Below are 19,526 nucleotides of genomic sequence, written 5' to 3'. Positions count from 1 at the left end.
GTCTGATGAGTCCAAATTTGAGATTTTTGTTTCCAACCGCCGTGTCTTTGTGAGACGCAGAGTAGGTGAACAGATGATCTCCGCATGTGTGGTTTGTGGTTCCCACCATGAAGTATGGAATGGGAGGTGTGATGGTGTGTGGGTGTTTTGCTCATGACACTGTCAGTGATTTATTTAGAATTCAAGGCACACTTAACCAGCATGTCTACCATAGCATTCTGCAGCGATACGCCATCCCATCTGGTTTGCGCTTAGTGGGACTATCATTTGTTTTTCAGATGACCTGGCTTCCACAATCACCAGACCTCCACCCAATTGAGATGGTTTGGGATGAGTTGGAAAAAGCAGCAAATAAGTGCTCAGCATATGTGGAAACTCCTTCAAAACGGTTGGAAAAGCATTCCAGGTGAAGCTGGTTGAGAGAATGCCAAGAGTGTACAAAGCTGTCATCAAGGCAAAGGATGGCTACTTTGAAGAATCTAAAATATAAATATTTGTCTAACACTTTTTTGGTTACTACATGATTCCATATGTGATATTTCATGGTTTTGATGTCTTCACTATTATTCTACAATGTAAGAAAATAGTCAAAATAAAGAAACCCCCTTGATTGAGTAGGCGTGTCTAAACATTTGCCTTGTACTGTACATATGAATGCATTTACCTGTGAGTTTCACTTCAAATCAGGCAGGCTCAATGGAAAATCTGTTATATTTCAAAATCTCATTGTGGATTACGTTATTTCATTGTGGTTATATGTTTGATAACTTTTTATTTTGTTAAGGCCATTTAACATTTCAGAAGATGGCTTTCAGACAAAGACATCAAGATTAAAACTCTGACTGTGAACAAACATCCTGTGTTAGGTGAAACTATGACACATTTCAATGTGTCACTGTGCTTTGTTATAGCAGCAGCAGTGTGGGAGTGTACTTCATTAAATACCGATATGTCTCACAGTGAACACAGGGGAAATGCCCGGTCACAAGTATATGGCCCAGTATGGGGGACACGTTCGTGTGTGTGTTTATCAAGTCCTCAAGAATAGTAAACTAACAAAAATTCAGAGAAGTGGAGATATTTTGACGGTCCTCACTTGTAAAAAGCTATTTTAGGTTTAGGGGTTATGGTTAGAATTAGGGTTTGGGTTAAAATTAGGGTTAGAGGTTAGGGATTAAGGTTAGGGTTAAGGTTAGGGTTAGGGTAAGGGTTAGGGTTAGGGAAAATAGGATTTTGAATGGGAATCAATTGTTGATCCCCAAAATTCTTCACAAGCATAGTGTGTGTGTGTTTGTGTTTGTGTGTGTGTGCGCGCACGCGTCAACAGTGGACCCAGGTGTCTGATGTCAGAGTCTACACAGAGGACAGGGTGTGCATGGACCTGACTGGTAACACAGGTTTAATTAACTGATATCATAGAACAGGATGTGTCTAGATACACACTGCAGGGCACATGGATGATATCAACACATGTAGAAAGGTGGGTCAGCTCTAACACAGCTGAACAGGACACACAATGCTTTCCGAAGGTTTTCAAACCCCTTGACTTTTTCCACATTTTATTACGTTACAGCCTTATTCTAAAATTAATTAAATAGATTTTCTTCCTCATCAATCTACACACAATACTCCATAATGACAAAGCGAAAACAGGTTTTTAGATTTTTTTGCAAATGTATTAAAAATAAAAAAACTTTACAAAAAAATCAGACCATTTTACTCAGTACTTTGTTGAAGCTCCTTTGGCAGCGATTACAGCCTCGAGTCTTCTTGGGTATGACGGTACAAGCTTGGCACACCTGTATTTGGGGAGTTTCTCCCATTCTTCCCTGCAGATTCTCTCAAGCTCTGTTAGTTTGGATTGGGAGCGTCACTGCACAGCTATTTGCAGGTCGTCAAACCATAGAATCTTGTTTCTCATGGTCTGAGAGTCCTTTAGGTGCCTTTTGGCAAACTCCAAGCTGGCTGTCATGTGCTTTTTACTGAGGAGTGGCTTCCGTTTGGCCACTCTACCAAATAGGCCTGATTGGTGGAGTGCTGCAGAGATGGTTGTCCTTCTGGAAGGTTCTCCCATCTCAACAGAGGAACTCTGGAGCTCTGTCAGAGTGACCATCGGGTTCTTGGTAACTTCCCAGACCAAGGCCCTTCTCTCCCGATTGCTCAGTTTGGTCAGGCGTGTTCTTGGGGACCTTCAATGCTGCAAAACATTTTTGGTACCCTTCCCCAGATCTGTGCCTCGACACAATCCTGTCTCGGAGCCCTACGGACAATTCCTTTGACCTAATAGGCATATTTTGTTCTCTGACATGCACTGTCTACTGTAGGATCTTATATAGACAGGTGTGTGCCTTTCCAAATCATGTCCAATCAATTGAATTTACCATAGGTTGACTCCAATGAAGTTCTAGAAACATCTCAAGGACATATCACCCTTCTCTGGTCTACGTATGCCTACTTAGCCACTTTCCACCACCATCCCCTATTCACCATTAGGAGTACATTAAACTGTTTTGGAGTAACAACCCTGCCACCAAGTGGTTACAGGGAGAAGTACAACAGGAAGCACAACATTTTGTTCACATCTGAAAGTTCTGTATCAAATAGTACAGAAAAAACAAGTTTATCCCTGGTTGAGTTACTCACAGTCGGACAGGCTTGCCAGCGATGTGGTGATGCTGTAGGACATCAGTGATGCCGACCCTGGTATCTTAGAGCCGTTTGACGTTGCTGGAATCGACCACGAACACCAGACCATGGGACTGGGTGTAGTAGCTCCCCAACATAGCCCTGCCCAGCTACCCCTTTCCCCCAACCAAGTCATAAAAGGTCACCTTACACCCCCCCCAAACACAGCTCAGCCACAGACACTCCATCCACAAGGGTCTGGTCACACAAAGAGCAGAAATTACACTCACTAATACTCTTCAAGATCAAACTTATTTTGAAGTTACTGTCTGTCTTTGTGTATCAGGGATCAGTCAGTCTGTGAAGTTGTAAGAGGTTCCTCCATAACGTCTGAGGAAAATCAAAGTGTGTCTGAGAGAATTACCATCTGTGGTCAGTCCAGTTATCTGTCATTGTTGTGTTTTATAGCCAGTGCTAAATCAGACTGGATGAAGCCCAGATCGCAGGAGCTGTGGTAGACTGAAGCAGACGACACAACAGTCTCTAGTCTCTTGTCACAGCTGTTAAAGGGATAGATCCCCCCAATACCAAAGCCTGAAGTTTTCATACCCATCAGACTTTTATTATTGGGTGAAGAATCTCAACTGTAAGCCTATGCGAGAATAATGTTGATGTTACTGTATGAGAGAGAGGCTCACCTCCCTGTAGATCTGTGATTATAGTGGTCTTCCCTGTGTTGTCCAGACCCACCACCACCAGTCCTGATGGAAAAAAAATAACAACACAATGTAAGTTAGGTTTATAGTACACAGGTAGATAGCACGGTTGTGACTAAAAGGAGTACAGATTCAAGCAAAAGTGACTTTTTATGACAGGTTAGTAGAGCATTTTGGCTAACCCTAATCCTTTTCCTAACCTTAGTCTTAGTATCCTAATTTCTGCTAACCTGCTACGAATATGTCACTTCCGGTCATAGCTGTACTCCCTCTAGTCAGAACCAGACAGCACAGGAAGACTAATGTGTCACCTCTACTCACCTAACAGGTTCTCTGCACCAGTCACGACAGAGCATCCTGACCAAATATCTCCTGACTAGCTATTATAGTCAAACTGGGGAAAGATGCTCATTTAATGACATTTACATTTTACATTTTAGTCATTTAGCAGACGCTCTTATCTAGAGCGACTTACAGTAGTGATTGCATACATTTCATTTCATGCATTTTTTTTCTTTTTATTTTAAATTTTTTATTACAGATAGACTGTAATGGTGGTCATTGTCTCTATGCCATTCTACAGGGCGTGTTGTGTGATGGCACATTCAACACATAGAATTCAAAATATTCGTAGAACTGCGGAGTCCATTGTTGTTGAGTTTTAGAATGTGAAGTGTCACTCACAAAGTTCCAAAATGTGTTAGAGACTTTTTTCGCCCCCACATGTTTTATTACCTTCTCTAATCACTGTTCTCTTCTCTGATTCAGCTGTGGTAGAGTACAGAGAGAGAATACAACAGCAGGTGGCACTGCTGTCAAATAATTGTGTAGAGTGGAGAGACGAGCAAGAAAGGACAACTAACTACCAGGGTCAAAGATGCATTACTCTATTGTTTGTATTTTGTATTTGAATAATGACCTACCTACTGAAACCACATTAGATTCATATATTTTAGTCAGCACAAATTACATACCGGTTCGATGTTGCTGCTTCATTACAACTCAATATGATTATTTTGTGACTTGTGTTGCATGTTGATCATGTTGATTAATTTACAACATGATAATAAACCCAGCCTGCTGAGCTGTCATGGCTCGGTTGAAAATCACATCACCATGAACACTAGAGATATTAACACTGACGTCTGTTAATAAAACATGTCTCTGTGGAGGCCTTCTTCAGTGACCTAGTCGCGGTTTGGGGCGGTTGGAGGGGTACAGTGAGACCCCCTACAGGTTAATCCTGTCTTTAATGAGACAGAAAGGCACACACACACACACTGCCTCTGCATTCATCAGCTCTGATAGACAAGACTGACAGCAGCAGAACATCAGATTCATCCAGCCCTCCCACTGTGAAGGTAGCATATATTTACTGTACTGTAGCAGAGAGCGAGGTAAGTTGAGCCATTTTTTACATTCAGCATCACTCCTTCAAGTGAAATATAGTATTCTTTCTAGCAAAGATATCTACATATATTTCAGGATGTTGTGTATCCCTGGAAATAATCAGAATGCATGTGAACATCACAGTTTTGAAAACATACCTTGTCCAAAAAAAGGGGTCTCTTGGCACACCTTACCCTAGGTATGGGGTAAATTGAGCCGCGGGACAGGGTAAGTTAAGCTGCCGACACATTTCTGTACTGAACAAAATATTGCCACTCCCTTTTTAAAACCATGCTCATCTTTATTTTCCAAACACAATTCAACACAATAGCATTTGCTCTTTTAACACCTCACAAACACTTTTAACATTGGCCAGGCCCTTCTGTCACCTCATATCCCAGCGATAATGCCTTGCATTACTACACCTGGGAGAAAACATTTCAATTCGCTAAACCTGCCATTGCCTCAACCATTAGCTTAACTTACCCCAACGCAAACACTTTGACTATATATACTTTGACCACACAGCTACAAGAATGCACTTTCATACTAGGTATAGGACCTCATATTGAAGCTCATAGAGACCCCAAGTGATATATAGAACAATTATCTACTTTGATTAATATACAAGCATTATGAAACTTATAACACAATAAATTCATTTGACTTGGTGAACAAAATGTTTTTTGGGAGCCTAACTTGCTTACCACTTTTTCCATGTAAAACATTTATTCAAAAGCCCGGCCATCCCACTCATCCTTAAATGATTGACTGCATTATTTAGCGTAATGACATCAATACCAGATACATATGTTTCCATCAGCTGTACCTCGAGTCAGCAATATAGCATTTTGTCATAAGTGAAATTCACTTTTCATCTGTATGATATTTTTGTCCTTTGGAAAATAGTTTACAAGCAATTGGAAGTCATTAAAATGATTGCATTGCCCTTGTTATGCAAGGGCAATACAGGTAACAGTTAATCTGATCGAGTCTCCCTGATATACTATACTCTACACTAGCATCTAGCTCAACACAAAGTGATTACTGGGCACTCTGGCTGTATAATTCTATTTACTCTGATTACTCTACAGGGCCAAGCTGCAGTCATACGGATGGGGGAATGCTTTCAGCACACATTTGGCTTCTACCACAATCATAATGGAAACATTGTACATTGTGTTTACTATGTAGGTAGATCAAGACGCTCTCGTGAAAGGTCATACTCTTTCATATCTCTCTGTGTGTGTTATGTGTGTTGTTTTGTGTGTTATGTGTGCTATGTGTGTGTGTGTCCTTTCATTCATCCTTTTATCTGTCCATCCACCCGTCCTTCTGACTGTTGGCCCGTCCACCTGTGCTTTCTGTAACATGATATCTAATAAATTGTTCTATAATATCAGGCCGGCCTGCTTTGTACCATAGGGAATGCTGAGAAATGTTATTTTGCAGACTCATTTTAGATTAAAGAGATTTTGAAAAGAATGGAGAGTCGAATTAAAAGACAGAAATTGGCCGCTTTTAGGGACATATTATAGCTCACATTATCGCAGTAAAATGTATTCATATTATTACATTCCCCACAATGCTTTCACATCAGTGTAGAATATTCTCAGTAGTTGAAATGGCCAGCGATCAAAGCTGTCATGTGATAACGGAGTGGAGTACCTCTTCCTAAAGTCACCTCTGATCCAGGAATCCTCCTGAAACTCTGCCATTCTCTCATTAGACTGAAAACGCGCTCTGAGAGCTTGGACACTTGGCCAGTGTCTGTGTGTGCGTGTGTGGATCATCAATGAGGTATGCTGGACCTGGAACAGACCAAAGGTTTTCCCAGCCACAGGAAACACACACACCCTGTGATGTGACTGTCCCAGTGTGACTGTGTGATTCACAGATTTACATATGACAGCCTCTCTTTGAACTGAGGCAGGTCGGAAGAATTCTACATCTGAATCTATCCAATTATTTATTTACTATCACTGCTCATTAGGGGAACGAGGCGAGGACAAAAGGAGAGGCTATAGGGTGTGACTACAGGATGTCTGTCTGAAAGAGAGAGATGTGACTCACTAGTTGTCAAATGTGTGATTATTCCTCCAGTCTCAGAATGAAGTGAAGAAGAAGGTTTTCTCAGTGCAAATAGGTTAAATGTGTGATGTATACGCAGGGAGTTAGGAAACAGGTGCAGAAGGTGAGTTTAATAATCGTCATCATTACAAGCGAAAAGAAGAGATGAAAAGAAAAGCGTACTGAACGTAACCAAAACCTATACTGCTGAGGCTTACTGAGGGCCATGTGAAGGGAGAGTAATCAGGGTGGAGATGAAGTCCAGGTGTGTTTAACGATGGGTAGCAGGTGTGCACAATTATGGTTGCCAGGTGTGTACAATGTGGGTTGCCAGGACTGGTGGTTAGTGGACCGTTGGTTAGTAAACCTTTGACATCGAGTGCCGGAACGGGGACGGGGGAGTAGATGTGACAAAATGTCAAGTTTGAAAGTTTATTCACCATGTGCACAGGATACAACAGGTGTAAAACAGTACAGTGAAATTGTTACGTTGAGAGCTCTTTCCCAACAACGCAGTGATAATAATAATATAGATGGATAATAATAGAAAATATAATAATTAAATTAAATTAAAATGAAAACACCACAAGAACTACGATGTGTTAGAAACACAAGAACGCAAGTATATACAGGTCAGTGTCCGTACCATATTCAATGTGCAGGGGTACTAGAGTGGTTGAGGTGGGTTTATACATAAAAAGTGACTTGTAGTAGGATATACAGTACCAGTCAAAAGTTTGGACACACCTACCCATTCAAGGGTTTTTCTTAATTTTTTAAAAATGTTCTACATTGTAGAATAATAGTGAAGACATCAAAACTCTGAAATAACACATATGGAATCATGTAGTAACCAAAAAAGTGTTAAACAAATCAAAATACATTTCTTCAAAGTAGACACCCTTAGCCGTGATGACAGCTTTGCACACTCTTGACATTCTCTCAACCAGCTTAATTGAGGTAGTCATCTAGAATATATATATATATATATATATATATATATATATATAATACTTATTTCCCTCATTAAAATGCAAATCAATTTATAACAATTTTGACATGCGTTTAAAAAAAAAATGTTGTTGTTATTTTGTCTCTCACTGTTCAAATAAACCTACCGTTAAAATTATAGACTGATCATTTCTTTGTCAGTGGGCAAATGTACAAAATCAGCAGGGGATCAAATACTTTTTTCCCTCAATGTATATATAATGTATATATGCATATATAGATATATTTTTTTACTTTCACTTTCACTTACTTCGCTAGTGAATGCATCTAGCTAGTTTAGCATACTCAAACACCTGGTTCAAACAGAGAGGGATACTACATTAGGTAGCTGGCTATGGCTATCCAACACTGGAAGTCAAGGAAAGCTTTTGGTTTCATAATTTTTTTGCCACCGGGTCCGCCGGTGTAAATGCTAAATTGCTTGCTGTACACTGCACTGCATGATTGTGGGAGGTTTACTAACACATTAGTTCTCGTAGCTATGATGACTATGACCTTAATCAAATCAAATCAAATGTTATTTGTCACACGCTCTGAATACAACAGGTGTAGACCTTACAGTGAAATTATTATTTACGAGCCCCTACCCAACAATGCAGTTTCAAATAATACGGATAAGAATAAGAAATAAAAGTAACAAGTAATTAAAGAGCTGCAGTAAAATAGCAATAGCGAGACTATATATAGAGGGGTACCAGTACAGGGTCAATGTGCGGGGGCACAGGTTAATTGAGATAATATGTACATGTAGGTAGAGTTAATTAAAGTGACTATGCATAGATGATAACAGCAGAGAGTAGCAGCGGTGTAAAAGAGGGGGAGGGGGCAATGCAAATAGTCTGGGTAGCCATTTGATTAGATGTTCAGGAGTCTTATGGCTTGGGGGTAGAAGCTGTTTAGAAGCCTCTTGGACCTAGACTTGGCACTCTGGTACCGCTTGCCGTACGGTAGCAGAGAGAACAGTCTATGACTATGGTGGCTGGAGTCTTTGACAATTTTTAGGGCCTTCCTCTGACACCGCCTGATATGGAGGTCCTGGATGGCAGGAAGCTTGGTCCCAGTGATGTACTGGGCCATATGCACTACCCTCTGTAGTGCCTTGCGGTCGGAGGCTGAGCAGTTGCCATACCAGGCGGTGATGCAACCAGTCAGGATGCTCTCGATGGTGCAGCTGTTGAAACTTTTGAGGATCTGAGGACCCATGCCAAATATTTTCAGTCTCCTGAGGGGGAATAGGTTTTGTCATGCCCTCTTCACGACTGTCTTGGTGTTCTTGGACCATGTTAGTTTGTTGTTGATGTGGACACCAAGGAACTTGAAGCTCTCAACCTGCTCCACTGCAGCCCTGTTGATAAGAATGGGGGGCGTGCTCGGTCCTCTTTTTCCTGTAGTCCACAATAATCTCCTTTGTCTTGATCAGGTTGAGGGAGAGGTTGTTGTCCTGGCACCACACGGCCAAGTCTCTGACCTCTTCCCTATAGGCTGTCTTGTCGTAGGCGATCAGGCCTACCACTGTTGTGTCAACGGCAAACTTAATGATGGTGTTGGAGTCATGCCTGGCCATGCAGTCATGAGTGAACAGGGGGTACAGGAGGGGACTGAGCACACACCCCTGAGGGCCCCTGTGTTGAGGATCAGCATGGTGGATGTGTTGTTACCTACCCTTACCACCTGGGGGCGGCCCATCAGGAAGTCCAGGATCCAGTTGCAGAGGGAGGTGTTTAGTCCCAGGGTCCTTAGCTTATTGATGAGCTTTGAGGGCACTATGGTGTTGTACGCTGAGCTGTAGTCAATGAACAGCATTCTCACATAGGTGTTCCTTTCGTCTGGGTGGGAAAGGGCAGTGTGGAGTGCAATAGAGATTGCATCATATGTGGATATGTTGGGGCGGTATGCAAATTGAAGTGGGTCTAGGGTTTCTGGGATAATGGTGTTGATGTGAGCCATGACCAGCCTTTCAAAGCACTTCATGGCTTAAGACGTGAGTGCCACAGGTCGGTAATCATTTAGGAAGGTTACCTTAGTGTTCTTGGGCACAGGCACTATGGTGGTCTGCTTAAAACATGTTGGTATTACAGACTCGTACAGGGAGAGTTTGAAAATGTCAGTGAAGACACTTGCCAGTTGCTCGCAGTACACGCCCTGGTAATCTGTCTGGCCCTGTGGCCTTGTGAATGTTGGCCTGTTTAAAGGTCTTACTCACATCGGCTTCAGAGAGTGTGATCACACAGTCTTCCAGAACAGCTGGTGCTCTCATGCATGTTTCAGTGTTATTTTCCTCAAAGCGAGCATAGAAGTAGTTTAGCTCGTCTGATAGGCTCGTGTCACTGGGCAGCTCATGGCTGTGCTTCCCTCTGTAGTCTGTAATGGTTTACAAGCCCTGCCACCTCCGACTAGCATCAGAGCCGGTGTAGTATGATTCGATGATTTGAGACAGTCAAGATGTTCTCAATGGTGCAGCTGTAGAACTTTTTAAGGATCTGAGGGCCCATGCCAAATCTTTTTGGAGCCTCCTGAGGGGGAAGAGACACTGTTGTGCCCTCTTCACTACTGGGTGAAAGCTAAAGCACATTTATTGCAGCGATTTTCACCGAAAATGTATTGTAAAAAAAACAAAAATGCAAAACAATTACTCCAATAACCTGTTGGGGCTACAGGTTAGCAATGAACCCCGAGTCGGGATTGCTAACAAGGCTGGAAATTCAAAACATCAAAAATCTAATAATTTCAATTTCTCAAACAATCAACTATTTTACACAATTTAAATGATAAACATCTCCTTAATCTAACCACATTGTTCGATTTTCAAAGAGGCTTTACGGCAAAAGCATAAAGTTAGATTATGTTAGGACAGTACATAGCCACAAAAGTACAAACATCCATTTTCAATTCAAGGTCAGGCGTCACCAAAAGCAGAAACCAGCTTGAATTATGCACTAACTTTTGTCAATCTCCATCAGATGACACTCCTAGGACATTATGTTATACAATACATGCATTTTTTGTTCCATCAAGTTCATATTTATATCCAAAAACAGCATTTTACAGTAGCGTGAAATTCAGATTTTTTTCTTCTCAGAAATGCTTCCGTGAACATAACAAAATTACTATTCGAAAACATTGGTAAATTATAATATTGTCATTCAAAGAATAATATATTATCATCTCGTAATTGCTACCGAATGGCCAGATCTCAAAATAACTTTACTGGGAAATCACATTTTGCAATAAACGGGGTGCTATGCTAAGAACAACAGGCTATGCTATACAGTTAGCATCATCTAAAATCGATAATAACATTGTAAATACCCCCTTACCTTTGATTATCTCCATCAGAAGGCAGGATCCCAGGTCCGGAAGGCATTCCAGGTCCGGAACAAATGTGGTTTCTTTTGATAAAGTTCATAATTTATGTCCAAATAACACCAAGTACTTAGCGTTCATTATGCTCCCACAAAACGTGGTTGGGGGGCTGGTAAAATCACGCCGAAAAGCTAAAAAAACCTAGTAAATAATCTATTTATGTTCGTTCAAACATGTCAAATGTTGTTTAGCATTAATCTTTTGGTCCATTTTTAACGTTAAACATCAGTAATATTTTCACACAACCTATCCTATGTCTAGATAAAAATGATGACAAACTCACGTTTCTCAGATTTATGCGCAGGCGCAAAAAAATGAAGTGATGACATATCAACTTCCTTGGATTCTAATTTGCTCTCTGTTTATCATAGACGCTTCAAACAACTTTATAAAGATCGTTGACATCTAGTGGAAGCCGTAGGTGTTGCGAAATTAATCCTTTCTCACTATGGTATCTATAAAACAATGACACTAAATAGTACAGTCACAAAATTCACATTTTTTTTGGATCTATTTTTCACAGGTTTTTGCCTGCAATATGAGTTTTGTTATACTTACAGACACCATTCAAACTGTTTTAGAAAATTCAGAGTGTTTTCTATCCGAATGTGTTAATAATATGCATATCCTAGCTTCTGAGTTGGTGTAGGAGGCAGTTAAAAATGGGCACATATTTTTTTCAAAATGTCTCAATACTGCCCCCGAGCCCCAACAGGATAAAAAAGTATTCTTTTTTTACACTCCCAAGACCCAACTTCGGCAGACAAGATTCAAATTCTTGCTGAAGTTTCTAGCCACAAGCATAAACTAGCTAGCTGGGAAGGGCTAATCAGGGTGACTGGCTGAACTGATTTCCACTCGACTCTCGCTGTGTGACAAACATCATCAATTTGGGCTCCAGGCGTGTCTGTATAGCCTCTACCTTCTCAGGATGATCACGGGTGATGTCACGCTCACCCCCTGGTGGACATTCACCAAACTTCACGCCTCGCTATCAGGTTTTATAATTCGATGAACTGGTATGTGAGTCCTTTTTAGAGCGGGCCGAGGAGTAACATGTTAAGTGTTGTGGGGAAGACCAAACTCAACCAGTCTAGGTTTCTAAGCCAAGTTATCTTTATTATAAATATAGGCCTGCCTACTACTGACTCTGGGAGCAACCATCTATCGGTTCTTTGCCTCATCTCATATCTATGAAGATTGTCCTCTTGGTGCCAGTCAGTATGTTGAGTATTTAGTGGAGTAGAGTAGAGAGAGATGGGCCTGGACTTGCCTCTGAAAATGACTCCTGACACATCTCTGCCAACACCCCTCACTGAGCCTCAGAATGGTTATGGAAAAGACTAATCAGGAATAAATCCAGTTTCACCCATGTGGCAAAGATATTCTATTTACAACACATTCTATGGCCTTTTATCCAGTTAATGAGATTTCAAATAAATGTGAAGTGAACTGCATTTAGATTGCTATTCAGCCTGGGACTGAGCCTGAGCAGATACATTCCTCCACATGACAGAATATCTATTATGGAACAAAAGGGCTTCATTGAATCGTAAGGTTCTTTGGAGAAGCAATAAGAGACAGGTCCTGGTGAGGAAGCAGGGACAGAGACGTTCCATCTAGGAAAAATGGCGAGAGAGTGAGAGTGGAGAGGAAAGATAGCGTGAGAGGTTCTGAGAGGAGGAGGAGGCGGAGGGGGAGAGGACGAGGAGCGGAGACAAGGGTTCTGTGCATACTTTCACACACAGTGAGACCTGTGTCTCTGCCGTTGAGTCAAATAGGAAATGCACATACACACACAAAGCGGTCCATGTTGTCCCTGCCAGTGTGCCAAAGTGAGATGTGAGTTGACGGTATAGTGTGACAAATCTCTCAGTCCCAGCCCTGGGAAGACAAGAGAAATACCAATAAGGTTCTAATCAGGACAAGATCGAAGATGGGATGAGAGGAGAGCAAGGAGGTGGGATGGAAGAGAGGAGGGATCCTGGAGCCTCCAGGGGCCTTGGGACGATCACACAGAGACAGGCTGGGGTTGAGGGCCCATGTGAGTCTGCAGGGTCTGGAGTATGGATGTTTAGAATGGGGTAGGGGGCTGACAGAGAGAAGGCCTGGTAATGCTCTTGTCAATGTTTCATATTCTTTAAAGATAATTGCAAAAATCCTCTCCTCCTGTCCAACCTGTCCCTCTACTCCTGTCCAACCTGTACCTCTCATCTCCTTCTCTTCCTCTCCTCTCCTCCTCTCCCCCTCTCTGTCCTGTCCCTCTCCTCCTGTCCATCCTGTCCCTCTCCTCCTGTCCAACCTGTACCTCTCATCTCCTTCTCTTCTCTTCCTCTCCTCTCCCCCTCTCCATCCTGTCCCTCTCCCCCTCTCCATCCTGTCCCTCTCCTCCTGTCCAACCTGTACCTCTCATCTCCTTCTCTTCCTCTCCTCTCCTCCTCTCCGTCCTGTCCCTCTCCTCCTGTCCATCCCTCTCCTCCTTCTCTTTCTCTCCTCTCCCCCTCTCCGTCCTGTCCCTTTCCTCCTCTCCGTCCTGTCCCTCTCCTCCTGTCCAACCTGTACCTCTCATCTCCTTCTCCTCCTCTCCTCTCCTCCTCTCCTCCTCTCCGTCCTGTCCCTCTCCTCCTGTCCATCCTGTCCCTCTCCTCCTGTCCATCCTGTACCTCTCATCTCCTTCTCTTCCTCTCCTCCTCTCCTCCTGTCCATCCTGTCCCTCTGCTCCTGTCCAACCTGTACCTCTCATCTCCTTCTCTTCCTCTCATCTCCTCCTCTCCTCTCCTCCTCTCCGTCCTGCCCCTCTCCTCCTGTCCATCCCTCTCCTCCTTCTCTTCCTGGAGACGACCCTATGCCCTCCTCTGGCAAAGTGCTCTGTCCTCCTGTTTCTCCCTGTCTACCTGTGAATAGGCACAGGGGTGCTGTTGTAAATGTGTGTGTGTGTGTGTGTGTGTGTGTGTGTGTGTGTGTGTGTGTGTGTGTGTGTGTGTGTGTGTGTGTGTGTGTGTGTGTGTGTGTTTGAGAGAGAGGAGGCACAGGGGTGCTGTTATGTGTCTGCCCAGGTTCAAGAGACTGATGGAAGCTGGCTTCCACGGATGAAACTGATACCAACAGATTCCACTGAGGCCTGAGGACGACTGGGACTGTGACATTTTGATGTGTGTCTGTGTCTGTTTGTGTGTGTGGTGTACTGGTGTTGTGTGAGTGTGTGCGCGTGTGCATGCAAGCGTGCTTTTGATGTCGCAGCTGCCACAGTTGTACTTCTTAAATTTCGTATTGGAGTAGCAGCCATAAATACTGTCTGGACACTAGAACATTGGGACAGCTGGTTTTCCCATGCGGGGACATACTTCACCTAATGGTTTTAGGGTCTTTAGTTGTTCTGTCTGATGAAGACTACTGGTGACAAACAGGTAAGAGAGGAGAGTGAGGAGAGAAGAGAGGGATCCAGAATCTATCATTCAGGGACATTCAGGGGCATTCATACGCGACTTGCAATGTGAAAAAGGCATCTGTCTGAGCATGGTGACTATATTCTAGTTCTCTTTGTGTTTATGGAAAGCTCTCTGAAATAATATTGTTCCATTTTATTTCTTCTATCTACAGTATAAAACTCCTGCTAACTGTTTGCTAGGTTTACGGCACAGTCTACTACTCCTTTTTCAGTTCTAACACATCTCTTTTCTCTTCTTTCTTTCTTCTTTTTTTCTTTCACCTTTATTTAACCAGGTAGGCCAGTTGAGAACAAGTTCTCATTTACAACTGCGACCTGGACAAGGTAAAGCAAAGCAGTGTGACACAAACAACAACACAGAGTTACACATGGGATAAACAAATGTACAGTCAATAACACAATAGAAAAGTCTATGTACAGTGTGTGCAAATGTAGTAAGATTAGGAAGGTAAGGCAATAAATAGGCCGTGGTGGCGAAATAATTACAATTTAGCAAATGAACACTGGAGGGATAGATGTGCAGAAGATGAATGTGCAAGTAGATATACTGGGGTGCAAAGGAGCAAAAAATAAATAACATTATGGGAATGAGGTAGTTGGGTGGGCTATTTACAGATGGGCTACAGTTGAAGTGGGAAGTCTACATACACCTTAGACAAATACATTTAAACTCAGTTTTTCACAATTCCTGACATTTAATCCTAGTAAAAATGCTCTGTTTTAGGTCAGTTAGGATCACCACTTTATTTTAAGAATGTGAAACGTTAGAATAATATTAAGAGAATGATTTATTTCAGCTTTTATTTCTTTCATCACATTCCCAGTGGGTCAGAAGTTTACATACACTCAATTAGTATTTGGTAGCATTGCCTTTAAATTATTTAACTTGGGTCAAACATTTCGGGTAGCCTTCCACAAGCTTCCCACAATAAGTTGGGTGAATTTTGGCCCATTCCTCCTGACAGAGCTGGTGTAACTGAGTCAGGTTTGCAGCCCTCCTTGCTCGCACACACTTTTTCAGTTCTGCCCTAAAATGCTCTATAGGATTGAGGTCAGGGCTTTGTGATGGCCACTCCAATACATTGACTTTGTTGTCCTTAAGCCATTTTGCCACAACTTTGGAAGTATGCTTGGGGTCAATGTCCATTTGGAAGACCCATTTACGACCAAGCTTTAAATTCCTGACTGATGTCTTGAGATGATGCTTCAATATATCCACTGAATTTTCCTACCTCATGATGCCATTTATTTTGTGAAGTGCACCAGTCCCTCCTGCAGCAAAGCACCCCCACAACATGATGCTGCCACCCCCATGCTTCACAGTTGGGATGGTGTTCTTCAGCTTGCAAGCGTCCCCCTTTTTCCTCCAAACATAACGATGGTCATTATGGCCAAAAAGTTCTGTTTTTGTTTCATCAGACCAGAGGACATTTCTCCAAAAAGTACAATCTTTGTCCCCATGTGCAGTTGCAAACCGTAGTCTGGCTTTTTTATGGTGGTTTTGGAGCGGTGGCTTCTTTCTTGCTGAGCGGCCTTTCAGATTATGTCGATATTGGACTCGTTTTACTGTGGCTATAGATACTTTTGTACCTGTTTCCTCCAGCATCTTCACAAGGTCCTTTGCGGTTGTTCTGGGATTGATTTGCACTTTTCGCATCAAAGTATTTTAATCTCTAGGAGACGAAACGCGTCTCCTTCCTGAGTGGTATGACGGCTGCGTGGTCCCATGGTGTTTATACTTACGTACTATTGTTTGTACAGATGAACGTGGAACCTTCAGGCGTTTGGAAATTGCTCCCAAGGATGAACCAGACTTGTGGACGTCTACAAGTTTTTTTGGCTGATTTCTTCTGATTTTCCCATGATGTCAAGCAAAGAGGCACTGAGTTTGAAGATAGGCCTTAAAATACATCCACAGGTACACCTCCAATTGACTCAAATGATGTCAATTAGCCTATCAGAAGCTTCTAAAGCCATGACATCAGTTTCTGGAATTTTCCAATCTGTTTAAAGGCACAGTCAACTTAATGTATGTAAACTTCTGACCCACTGGAATTGTGATACAGTGAATTATAAGTTAAATAATCTATCTGTAAACAATTGTCGGAAAAAATACTTGTGTCATGCACAAAATAGATGTCTTAACCGACTTGCCAAAACTATAGTTTGTTGACAATACATTTGTTGAGTGGTTGAAAAACAAGTTTTAATGACTCCAACCTAAGTGTATGTAAACTTCCGACTTCAACTGTATGTACAGGTGCAATGATCGGTAAACTGCTCTGACAGCTGATGCTTCAGTTCTTCTGATTAGTTGAATCATACGTGTTACAGCAGGGCTGGAGAAAAAAACAGCACACCCAATATCCCAGAAGAAGTTCTGGTCATCTTTGGTTTAAAAACCTGATCCAGTACCTGCGGCAGTGCAGAGCGGGAGGGAGGGGGTGTTGGGTGGGTTAAGGTGGGATTTCTCTGGCTGTTGTTAAATGGTGTGTGATGATGCAGTCACACCTACTCCCCTCCTCTCATCCACACTGTCACACCTGGTCTGGGGACACACAGGTGACAGATGGGAAGGACCAACAGTAAAGCGTTTGAACCATTTCCATTACCAGCTCAGAGTAGACTATAATGGCATATCCCCCTGAGACTGCTAGAATGGTCAACAATGATGAGATGCCAGGAAAGTCAAGAAAGAGGATTGTGTCTTTGTCTTTTGTCTCTTTTGCGATTTTTCCATGAGGATTGTGTCTACGTCCATGCCACTTTGGTCTGCTTTGTATGTTTTGTTTGGGTGGATTTTGTCTGTTGTTTTGCTTTCATTAGCAGCCAGCATCAGACATTCACACCGAGAGAGAGAGAGGGGGGGTGGGGGGTTAAGGCGGAGAACTGCTGTAGATAGAGCTGTAGTTCTCCTAAACAAGGGTCTGATTTACATGTCTGGGCCTCCTCTTCTCTCATCTCCTCTCCTCCAGGCCCCAGGCCCTCTCTCCATCCCCCTGGGTGTCTCTGACAGTCAGCTCCTGTGACATCTGTTTGCCAACAACTCCCAGGCAAACACTGATCACTCACTCCTCTACTGTCCAAATATTTCTGAATGTTTCATATCAAACCTGAATCATTCTAACTCCACAACATCACTAATTCATATAGTCCATAAATGATTCTCCGAGATATGAGCTTCAGTCACGTAAGGCTAGTCTGGAGACTGGGGCTGGTAGCTTGCTGTGCACAGAGAAAGGGAGAGAAAAAAAGAGTGCAAGGGGAAGAGAGATGGAGAGTGAGAGACAGACAGAAAGACAGAGATCTGTGCAGGGCTCTGAATGTTTATTTCAGTAACAGCTACCTACACAGGGGAATCCATTCCACCACCTTATCTCTCACAGGGAAACTGGAAACAATATCATTTTACTGCCTTGCTTTTTATCATGTGGTGCTAAAACCACACATTTATAGGTGTAGTATAATACAACTGTTATATTTGTTTGTAACAGGGATTCAATTTCACATCATTTAAATCCCAGGGAAGCTGCAAACACTGAATGTACAGTAGTGTGGTATCGAGTCAACAGATGCTTTTCCTATCTGGATAGAGAATGATTTTAAGAGAATCCATGGGTTTGTAGTGTTTTGGTGTTTGTGTTTTTTGCTCCATTTGTGATAAAGACTATAGAGCCAGAGAAAAGTCCTGACTGGAAACCCCACTGATCTGTTCTGTTGCTCTTTATAAAACCTCCTTGATCTCATGTGGTTTATATTAATCAAAGGAATTACCCCCTATTACACTACATTGGAAGAAACACAGACATTTCCTCTAGACTATTTTAAATGATCTGCAGTAAGCATTTTTCTAAAGTAATTCTGTTTTAATGACCCCCATAAAGACTATTTCTTACTCCCTCTTTCAGATATGTTCACTATATCCCTTATTAACAATCACAGTCAAATTATAATGAGTCAAAGAACATTTATTTTTCCTCTTTCATCAAACTGCTCAGTTATGAAGCAAAAGCTTCAGGCTACGCCGCTCAAACCCCACCAACAGAAAACAGACACAACAGAAGAAAAGAGTTTGGTTTAGTTATTTAATGAAATATCCGAAAATAAAGAATGACTTAAAAAATATTATTGTATGAAATGATGTTTACCTATGCAAAATCTAAACTACCCGTTTCTCTTTTATGACCCCCCCGTTGGAAATTATTATCCGGGCGGTGTCTGTTTTACTGGTGGGAACTAGCAGCCTGTTTATATTCTGTGGGATATGTCGTGTTAGGAGATAGTTAAGTTCCCTGTTAAAAACCCTGCCAGTCTCACCACACCAACATAAAAGCCTGTCCCAGCCAGGGGTCTGTGTGCAGCGCTTGGGGCTCGGGGCTCAGGGCTGGGTTAGAGTGGGACTAGAGACTGGAGGGTCCTACACACCACAATGGGTTTAAACCAGAACACTGGATCCCACTGCCATGCTTCTAGCATGGACAAAAAAATGTATGATAAAAACTGCCATTATAATTCTGGTATTCAATGGCAAAATAATGAATATTTGAAATAGTTTTGAATAACAAAACAAAATATGTTGCAAAAATGTTCATCTTTAATTTACAATCTGTAGAAACTATGAGAATAGAAAGGTTCAAAACTTTTGTGAAATATCACAGCACAGTTGAAAAATATATGACCCGTAGAAATCCAAACTAGATGGTGTAAAGAGATGGATGGGAGGGGTTGAGTGGAGCTGAAGGGGGGATTTAAAACAACAAGATAACTCGGAAAATATACTGTGTCAGTAAAATGTATATAGGTTCAGAACTTGAAAAATATGGCAAATAGAAATCAAAACTGGGAGGGGTTGTTTGTAAAAACAAAAGATAACTATTTTAAAATAGTGTCTGTAAAATGTATAC

The sequence above is a fragment of the Salmo salar genome, chromosome ssa21 (assembly GCF_905237065.1).
Source record: "Salmo salar chromosome ssa21, Ssal_v3.1, whole genome shotgun sequence".
In the NCBI taxonomy this organism is placed as follows: domain Eukaryota; kingdom Metazoa; phylum Chordata; class Actinopteri; order Salmoniformes; family Salmonidae; genus Salmo; species Salmo salar.
The sequence above is the reverse complement of the archived record's forward strand: the minus strand, read 5'-3'. Positions refer to the sequence as shown.